The sequence below is a fragment of the Triturus cristatus genome, chromosome 4_1, assembly GCF_964204655.1.
Source record: "Triturus cristatus chromosome 4_1, aTriCri1.1, whole genome shotgun sequence".
Taxonomy (NCBI): domain Eukaryota; kingdom Metazoa; phylum Chordata; class Amphibia; order Caudata; family Salamandridae; genus Triturus; species Triturus cristatus.
In genome coordinates this window covers 676,990,478-676,999,975 of record NC_140585.1, presented here as the reverse complement: position 1 = coordinate 676,999,975, position 9,498 = coordinate 676,990,478, and the positions used below count along the sequence as shown (strand labels likewise).

The following is a 9,498-nucleotide window of genomic DNA, read 5'->3' as shown; positions in this document are numbered from 1 at the left end:
ATGCCAATAGTGGACTAACTAATTGAAATCTGAGGACAAGCAAAATACTTGTTGATGATTGATCTGACAAAATGATTTTGACAAATTCTTCTCGAAGATTCAGCAAAGGAGTAAACAGCTTTACCCAATTGGGGTATATCAATTTACAGTTCTCCCTTTTGGGCTACACGAAGTGCGAGCCACAGTCAAAAGAGCAGTGGATTAAGTACTAAGACTGCATAAAGACTTTAAATTAGCATACTAACATGGCATCCATATATTTGGTCCTATATAGGAAAGTCGTCTGGCACATCTAGAATAGGTCTTTAAGACTCTGATAGAGTCAGGGTTAAGAGCCAATCCTAAAAAGACCAAGCTATCTGACGGAGAAGTGTAAGACCTAAGGTATACTTTGGGCGATGGAAAGATAAAGCCTCAAGTTGAGAAATTTCAGGCAATTCAAAGTATCAATCCACCAACTACTAAGAAATAAGAGCTTTCTTGGCCTTAGTAGGATATAACAGGGGATGTATTTAAGAAGTTACAATAACTGCAGAACCCCGAACAAATTTACAAAAAAACTGGTTTCTAGTAAACTGAAGCCTCTCAATCAACACTGTCAACTGAGCTTTGATAATTTAAAAATAAGAGTATGTAAAGAGCCAATATTAAGTAGCCCCAATTTTAGTGAGCCATTCATTTTACAGGCAGGTGTAGCCAAATCAACATTAGGGACAGCTGTATTACAGCAGCAGGACGACCAGACAGTATGTATTCTTTTACATATAATCAGAAAAACTGTCAGGAAAGAAATTACTCTACCATTGAGAAAGAATGTCTGGCCATCAAATGGGCGGTAAAGCTTCAGTATTATTTACTGTGACAAACGATATTTTATATGCAGATCATTTCCTTTTGATATGGTTGGCAGGACATTAAGAAACAGATCTGCAAATTCTGACTGTATCTAATTATCCAACCTTGTGGTTCATAAGGAAGGTCAGCTTCCAAAGAATGTGGATTTTTTATCACATTATCCATATCAAAAATTGCCAGAACTGCCATTCCTTAGTGGGGAGGTATGTGAAGGGGATGCAGTGATGGAAACTTTGCAAAAACTGTGGAAGAAGAAGAGGTAAAAAAAATAGAGAAAGGACTAGCAAATGGAGGAAATGTTGTGCGCTACAAAATAAGTATTTCAAGTACTTCCGGGGTGGGTAGTCTACCCTGGGCGGCCCGAGTTTTGAGGGCAGCGGCCTCCCCCGCCCACCCTCCCCAGGTCTTACATGAGTTTGCCACTGGGGCTACAAACGGAAAAATCATCCCCAGCACCCTAACTCCCCCCCCCCTCTCTTCAGCGCAGCGGGCGGCAAAGTGCCTAGCTACGCCCTGAGTGAGGCCTGAAGAGCAGGCATGCCTGGAATCAATTGGTGCGAGCAGGTGGGTGGAAGCATGCAGAGCAGACAGAATGAGGACTGTAGGGCTGCAAGAAACAGGAGGGAAACATAACAGTGAACGATTCCGGAAGGAGAGAAAGGGGATATGTGGCCAAAGCAGAGGAAGGCATGACCTGAAGCACAGTCACCCGGCTGCCAGGGGAAGCTCAAGAAAGCCAGGACTACAGCCCAGATACTGGGGACACTGCACTTGAATTTAGCTTCTGTCAGTTACCCTTCAGCCATGACGGTGGACAGAGACTGTTGCCTCAAGCAAGTGTGTATGGCATGAGGATGCCTAAAGGTAGTCATTTGGTGTGAAATCGTGGTGGGAAAGACAGTGACTGCAAAAAGGAATTCACTAAGATAGCAGAGTCCATGAGACGAGGGCACCTGGAAAAGCGAGTACTATCGGGCTTCACCAGGGCTTTTCCAGGGACTGAAGTTAAATATTAAGTGCCCATTGTTACTGCCGCTTGCATTTTGTGTTTTATTCACAGGGAAACCAACCTGTTACCCAGAAGTTTAAAAGCGTGTCCTGGAAGATGGGCATTTGAAGTTAGAGGAAGGGGTTTGCCGAGTTGCCAAAGCTTGAAATTTCCAATGAGAAATTTGGTGAAACTGTAATGTTGTCATACTTCGAAACAAGAACATATTCCAATAAACCTACCTTTGTTGGACCTCTTTCATTGGCTCACCGAGTACCACTCTGGTAGTTTTATGCTAAATAGTTCCAAGGGTAGGAAGGAGGTAGATCATCTTTATTAGTACTGGCCAAGTTATGGTACACACTGATGCATCGTCATCATTCCGAAGGCCAGATTTTCGCCACTGGGAAAAAGTTAGACATCGCTTTTTACCTTGCGTTATGGGAAACAGGATTTTATTGGAAGACACGCACTCTAAAATACTGATAACGTAACATATCATAACATAACATACCGTAACAACTAAGCATAACAAAACATGACATACCAAAAACACACGACTAAACCTAAGCGATTCACAACTGGTGACTGGGACAACAGCCCAAACTGCACCCATCCAAGTTCTTTCCATAGTCAAAGCTCAATGGTCAACTGAGGTGCAGGAGACCCTGAGATCAGCCCCCACACCTCCAAACTAGGTGGGCTAAATGGAGCCAAACCCTACGAACAGCTGAACAAGGCGGTGCTGTGTTTCTCGAACATTTATCTCAAGTCTATAGCAATTATGGTTCAGGAGTCCATATAATGACGAAAACCATATGCTTTATTTCCTTTTAATATTTAAGTGCCTCATAAAAACTGTTCGAAACTTTATGGCTACTGCTCGGAGCTTTATTCACGTTTTGTTCTAAGTAACTTCTCTCTTCAAGGCTACAAGTAAAATCGTGATACAGGTATCAATATAGTACAATTTGAGGAAAAACTAAATAAAAACATGATATACACTTAAAACCCCCAAAATCAATAACATTGATTAGATCCCCGTTCCTTACATTTCCATGTGTTGTCCAACCAAGACCATCAAGCGTATTTGCATGTTCCCGTACATCCCGTACATCATGCTAATGAATACAATTCCAGTTTGGTTGTTAGCTGATTATTTAACAAATCCTACAACTGCATGATGTACCTTCAATGCAATTAAAATTCAGGATCTCAATGATTTGAAAACCTCATTCATTGTTTAATCATTCATTTTGTACGCGCGTAGGGCGATACGTACTATTTGTTATTTATTGAGACACCTAAGGCCCAAACCTTTCCTGATGTGGGTTGCCTTATTGCTCCTGTGGGGTTGGTGCACTGTTTAACTACCTATCAATTATATATATCCAGGCTAAGAGCGCGAGGTGTCGCATGGATTGTGCAGCAATCGAGGGACTGCACTAAAGCAAAGCAACTCTCCAATACAATATATGTTGACAGCGCTCTTACAATCACTGCACTGTAGCTTTATGCAAGTGTGTGCGATGAGCGCCATAGTGACAGGAGCCACTGGAATCACAATCAAGGGAATATGTGATAGTCAAGAAGCTCTTGGTGTCAATAGAATTACTGTGCTTTGGCCTCACTGTAGCACCTTCTGCCCCATTGGAGTATGTCAGAGAGCACGACTGTGCTCTTATGCGCTGTGAGCATTCAGCTGGATCACGTAGAAAACCGGCTACATTGTGATTGGGTCTTTAGGGATTTCTGATCCTCTAACTATGCGTGGAATGATCGAACGTCCAGACCTTTAGAAGTGATACTGGGTTTGGCATCCATCATGATTCTAATATGTTGCAAAGTCGTCCTGTGTGTCTTGTGCACCCCGATTTTTTGCTGACTGGTACTGGTGGTAGCTGACTCTGAATGTCCCTGGGCTCTTGTGCAACGAGGCCGAGGGCCAGTGCTATGTTAAAAACACATTAAAAACCACGCAGATACAGGTGGGTACTCTATATATTAGGGTACACTTGTAATTAGCATTACCTACTCTAGAAGTCCCTAGTATAGAATAGATCAGAAGGATTAAAACTAGCTTTAAGTCCCTAGCACATAATAGGGCATGGCAGTTTAGAGGCTAGCAGCCTATTCTGCACTTGCATGTGTGCACTGCTGAGAGCCTGAGCTCATTTTAAAAGCAGCCCCGTGTTGCAGCACTTTTTTAAAATGTATATTGTGTCCAAACTCAACTTTGGTGATAGGGGCACTTAAAAAGTGATAAACTACAATATTTTGGCATTCCAGGGATCTCAGTGGTGGTGGTGGTGGGGGGGGGGGTTCATTTCATTATAAGGAGCGCCCTTATAAAAGATGTGTTATATGCCCTGGGGATAGAGAAATTATGCATTTCTCCATTGTAGTAAAGTGCCTCCCAAACTTGACTTTGGTGCTAGGAGCATTGTGGAGTGAGGATCTACTCTATTGTTCCATATTCTGGACCCCTAAAGTCTTCCCTGGGTGTCCCAGGGTTGAGGGGTCATGTAGCTATAAACAGGCTCCTTATAAAAGATGTTTTATAGGCCCTGGTGGAGAAATTGCACTTTTCATTTTCTCCATTGGAGATCCCCAGCCTCATAGGATAACATTGCAATCGTTTATGAACACATACCTATTGTTAGGAATAAAAGAAAATATCATTCAAGGAATTAGGAGAATGGTATTGATAAATCCTACAGTATTCTATTTTCGAATTTATCCTAGAATATACAGAAAACAAGTTATAAAACGTTGTCTGTAAGCTAAAATTCCGCCTTCCAGTGGTCTTCCCTGATTGGTCACAGTTAACAGCATTCGCCAGGCTGCTTTGATGAAGTATTAAGTGGCTCACCCTGAAGAGAGGCTATCTGTTGGAGAGAGCTCTGCTACACAGGAATGCCAGAACAGGAAGTAGGGTATAAATATTCCTGATTCTGCTAGACCTAGAGGATATAGTATCCACGATAGGTATTTTATCAAGCTTAATCTAAGGGTTAAAAATGAAAAGGATGCTCCTAATCTGTACAAATTTAAAATATTGATTATCCGGTATACTAAATACCCGCTGCAGCCTGGAAAATTGAAAATCTTGCTTTCCCCCACAGAAATCCGCTATTGTTCCCACCCCGTACCTTTCCCATTTCTTCCCTATAGCATCATTGATCTGGGGTGGAAACAGAGATGAGCGCCAGAGGGGAGTATATCTAGTCGCTATTGGGACAGCCATGAATTTGGAGACTTGTTTCCAGACCTTCCATGCGCTATAAATCACTTTGAACCGTACCTTTTTATAATAGCTCGGTTCTAGCTGTCTAAGTAGCAACCCAGGAGCTTCCTTCCCTAAGGACAATTCATAAATAGTAGGTATTCTTTGGCCTTGGTCTATGCCGATATCATTATCCAAAATAAACAGAGAGGCCATTTGTTGGAGAAGGGCCGCCCAGTAATAGAGGGTGATATTAGGGATTGCAAGGGAATATGTGATAGTCAAGAAGCTCTTGGTGTCAATAGAATTACTGTGCTTTGGCCTCACTGTAGCACCTTCTGCCCCATTGGAGTATGTCAGAGAGCACGACTGTGCTCTTATGCGCTGTGAGCATTCAGCTGGATCACGTAGAAAACCAGCTACATTGTGATTGGGTCTTTAGGGATTTCTGATCCTCTAACTATGCGTGGAATGATCGAACGTCCAGACCTTTAGACGTGATACTGGGTTTGGCATCCATCATGATTCTAATATGTTGCAAAGTCGTCCTGTGTGTCTTGTGCACCCCGATTTTTTGCTGACTGGTACTGGTGGTAGCTGACTCTGAATGTCCCTGGGCTCTTTTGCAACGAGGCCGAGGGCCAGTGCTATTTTAAAAACACATTAAAAACCACGCAGATACAGGTGGGTACTCTATATATTAGGGTACACTTGTAATTAGCATTGCCTACTCTAGAAGTCACTAGTATAGAATAGATCAGAAGGATTAAAACTAGCTTTAAGTCCCTAGCACATAATAGGGCATGGCAGTTTAGAGGCTAGCAGCCTATTCTGCACTTGCATGTGTGCACTGCTGAGAGCCTGAGCTCATTTTAAAAGCAGCCCTGTGTTGCAGCACTTTTTTAAAATGTATATTGTGTCCAAACTCAACTTTGGTGATAGGGGCACTTAAAAAGTGATAAACTACAATATTTTGGCATTCCAGGGATCTCAGTGGTGGTGGTGGTGGGGGGAGGGGGGGTTCATTTCATTATAAGGAGCGCCCTTATAAAAGATGTGTTATATGCCCTGGGGATAGAGAAATTGTGCATTTCTCCATTGTAGTAAAGTGCCTCCCAAACTTGACTTTGGTGCTAGGAGCATTGTGGAGTGAGGATCTACTCTATTGTTCCATATTCTGGACCCCTAAAGTCTTCCCTGGGTGTCCCAGGGTTGAGGGGTCATGTAGCTATAAACAGGCTCCTTATAAAAGATGTTTTATAGGCCCTGGTGGAGAAATTGCACTTTTCATTTTCTCCATTGTAGATCCCCAGCCTCATAGGATAACATTGCAATAGTTTATGAACACATACCTATTGTTAGCAATAAAAGAAAATATCATTCAAGGAATTAGGAGAATGGTATTGATAAATCCTACAGTATTCTATTTTCGAATTTATCCTAGAATATACAGAAAATAAGTTATAAAACGTTGTCTGTAAGCTAAAATTCCGCCTTCCAGTGGTCTTCCCTGATTGGTCAAAGTTAACAACATTAGCCAGGCTGCTTTGATGAAGTATTAAGTGGCTCACCCTGAAGAGAGGCTATCTGTTGGAGAAAGCTCTGCTACACAGGAATGCCAGAACAGGAAGTAGGGTATAAATATTCCTGATTCTGCTAGACCTAGAGGATATAGTATCCACGATAGGTATTTTATCAAGCTTAATCTAAGGGTTAAAAATTAAAAGGATGCTCCTAATCTGTACAAATTTAAAATATTGATTATCCGGTATACTAAATACCCGCTGCAGCCTGGAAAATTGAAAATCTTGCTCTCCCCCACAGAAATCCGCTATTGTTCCCACCCCGTACCTTTCCCATTTCTTCCCTATAGCATCATTCATCTGGGGTGGAAACAGCGATGAGCGCCAGAGGCGAGTATATCTAGTCGCTATTGGGACAGCCATGAATTTGGAGACTTGTTTCCAGACCTTCCATGCGCTATAAATCACTTTGAACCGTACCTTTTTATAATAGCTCGGTTCTAGCTGTCTAAGTAGCAACCCAGGAGCTTCCTTCCCTAAGGACAATTCATAAATAGTAGGTATTCTTTGGCCTTGGTCTATGCCCATATCATTATCCAAAATAAACAGAGAGGCCATTTGTTGGAGAAGGGCCGCCCAGTAATAGAGGGTGATATTAGGGATTGCAAGGCCACCCCTATCTTGTGGTAAAGCAAGAAATGTAATCGCTCTTCTTACCTTCCCATATTGCCACATAAAGCTGGAAAAAATTGACTCCAACGCCCTCAGTGTCTTATCTTCTATGGCCAGGGGTATTGCCCAGAATAAGTAGAGATTTTTTTGTAGCATGGTCATTTAAAAAAAATGTCCTCTCCCTATAATAGATAAATGCAGCCCATTAACCCTTCTTAGATCGTTCCCTATAGTTTTAATCATAGGCTCAAAGTTACAATTAACAATTTCATCAACCTTAGCACTTATACGAATTCCAAGATAAACCGCTGTATCTGCTTTCCTTGGATCGGTAAAGTCTAAATTATCCATGCACAGTATGATAGTTTTCCCTTGATTCAGCGCATATCCAGAAAGAAGCCCATGGCTCTCAGCAATTTAATTTATTTCAATAATTGCCTCAGCTGGGTTTGGAGTTAAAACTGGAACATCATCGGCATAAGCCAGGACTTTAGTCTCATAGTCGCCCGTGTTGATTGGCTTAATCTTCTGATTCAAGAGAAGTTTGACCACTAAAGGATTATTATAGAGAGCGAATAAAATCGGGGAGCAGGGGCATCCTTGCCTGGTCCCTCTTGATATATTAATATTGTTGGATTCCTTCCCCATGAGTTGCAATCTTGCCCTTGGTTGAGAATACATTGCCTTAATAGCTTTAATGAATTGCGGCCCAAAGCCTTTAAGCTCTAATATACCCCATAAAAATTCCCAAGACACTCTATCGAAAGCCTTCTCGGCATCGAGAAGGATCATAGACATCCGGCCGCCTGTCTCCTTTATAGTGTCGAATAGAGAGATGACCCTACGGGTATGATCAGTTGTTCCCTTGCCCGGAATGAAACCATGCTGCCAAGGGCTGACCAGACGTTCTATGATCCTTCCCAGCCGAGTAGCTAGTATTTTAGAATATAGTTTACCATCTGAGTTGATCAGCGAGATCGGCCGGTATGAAGATGGATTCTCTACCGGCTTGCCTTTTTGGGGGAATATTGCAATATCAGTCTCCTTCCAGGACTCAGGGGGGGTTCCATTATACTGCACTCCCTTAAATAGATCCAGAAGGAAGGGCCTTATAACAAAGCCTAAAATCTTGTAAACTTCAAGCGGTATTTTATTAGGGCCTGCGGCCTTCCCAGGTGCCATTTCTGACAATGCTACATGAACTTCCTCTAAAGTAATTTCTGCTTCTAACTCGTCGCTTGATTCCTTATCCAGGCCCCCTTTAAATTCGATATCATTGAATAAGCCCATTAGGCCCTGGGCTACTTCCAATCGATCTTTATTAATGTCATCCTGATATAAGTTTTGATAATAATGTTGAAACCCTTTGACTATCTCTTCAGGATCAGTATGCGTTTGTCCATCTATTTGTAAAGAAGATATTACGTTAAGGGATATCTTTTGCCTAGTATAAAGAGCCAGCCTCTTGCCTACTTGCTCCCCATTTTCATAGATACTGTTCCTATGGGATTGGTATGCCTCTGCTGATCTCTGCGTCAGCCAACTGTTTAATTCTGTTTTTAGGGCAATTATTTGTTGTTGAATTTGGCTTCCCACCTGTCCCTGTGTTATAATTGTGACGTACTCTTCTTCAGCCAAAGCTAACTCCTGTGATAATTGTTGATTCCTGGTCTCCCACTGCTTCTTAGTCCTAGCAACAAAACTTATAGTTTCCCCTCTGAGACTAGCCTTAAAAGAATCCCAGACCACCCCCCTGCTGGCACTGTAACGGTTAATATCAAAATATAAAAAATATGGAACGCTTCACGAATTTGCGTGTCATCCTTGCGCAGGGGCCATGCTAACAGAATCCCAGACCTGGAAAAAACTGAGATATACTGGGCAAGAAACCTAGGGAATGCCGATGTAGATATCTATATGAGCCTTTCCCTAACGGCCAAAATACTTCTTCTTCGAATCTTAAAGCCCAATTCTATAAAACTATTTTTAATCTTTATTTTACACCTGCAAAACTACATCTAGGGGGTAAGAGAATAGACGATAAGCGTCCCAGATGTGAGCTCGGCCCTGCCACTCTGATCCATATGTTGTATGATTGTGATAAACTAGATCTGTTAAAAACAGGGCTGCAAAGGTACTGGGAGGAAGTGTTTGGCTGAAGATTAGAACTGTCCCCAACCCTGCTGATCCTTGGATACGATAGCACCTTAGGTCTCAGTACTAAACAGGAATAT

General features: G+C 42.2%; 1 pseudogene; it reads right to left on the bottom strand.

The window, feature by feature from the left end:
• Nucleotides 1–9,051: 9,051 nt before the first annotated feature.
• On the bottom strand, nucleotides 9,052–9,109 carry LOC146855378 (U6 spliceosomal RNA; annotated as a pseudogene).
• Nucleotides 9,110–9,498: the final 389 nt, after the last annotated feature.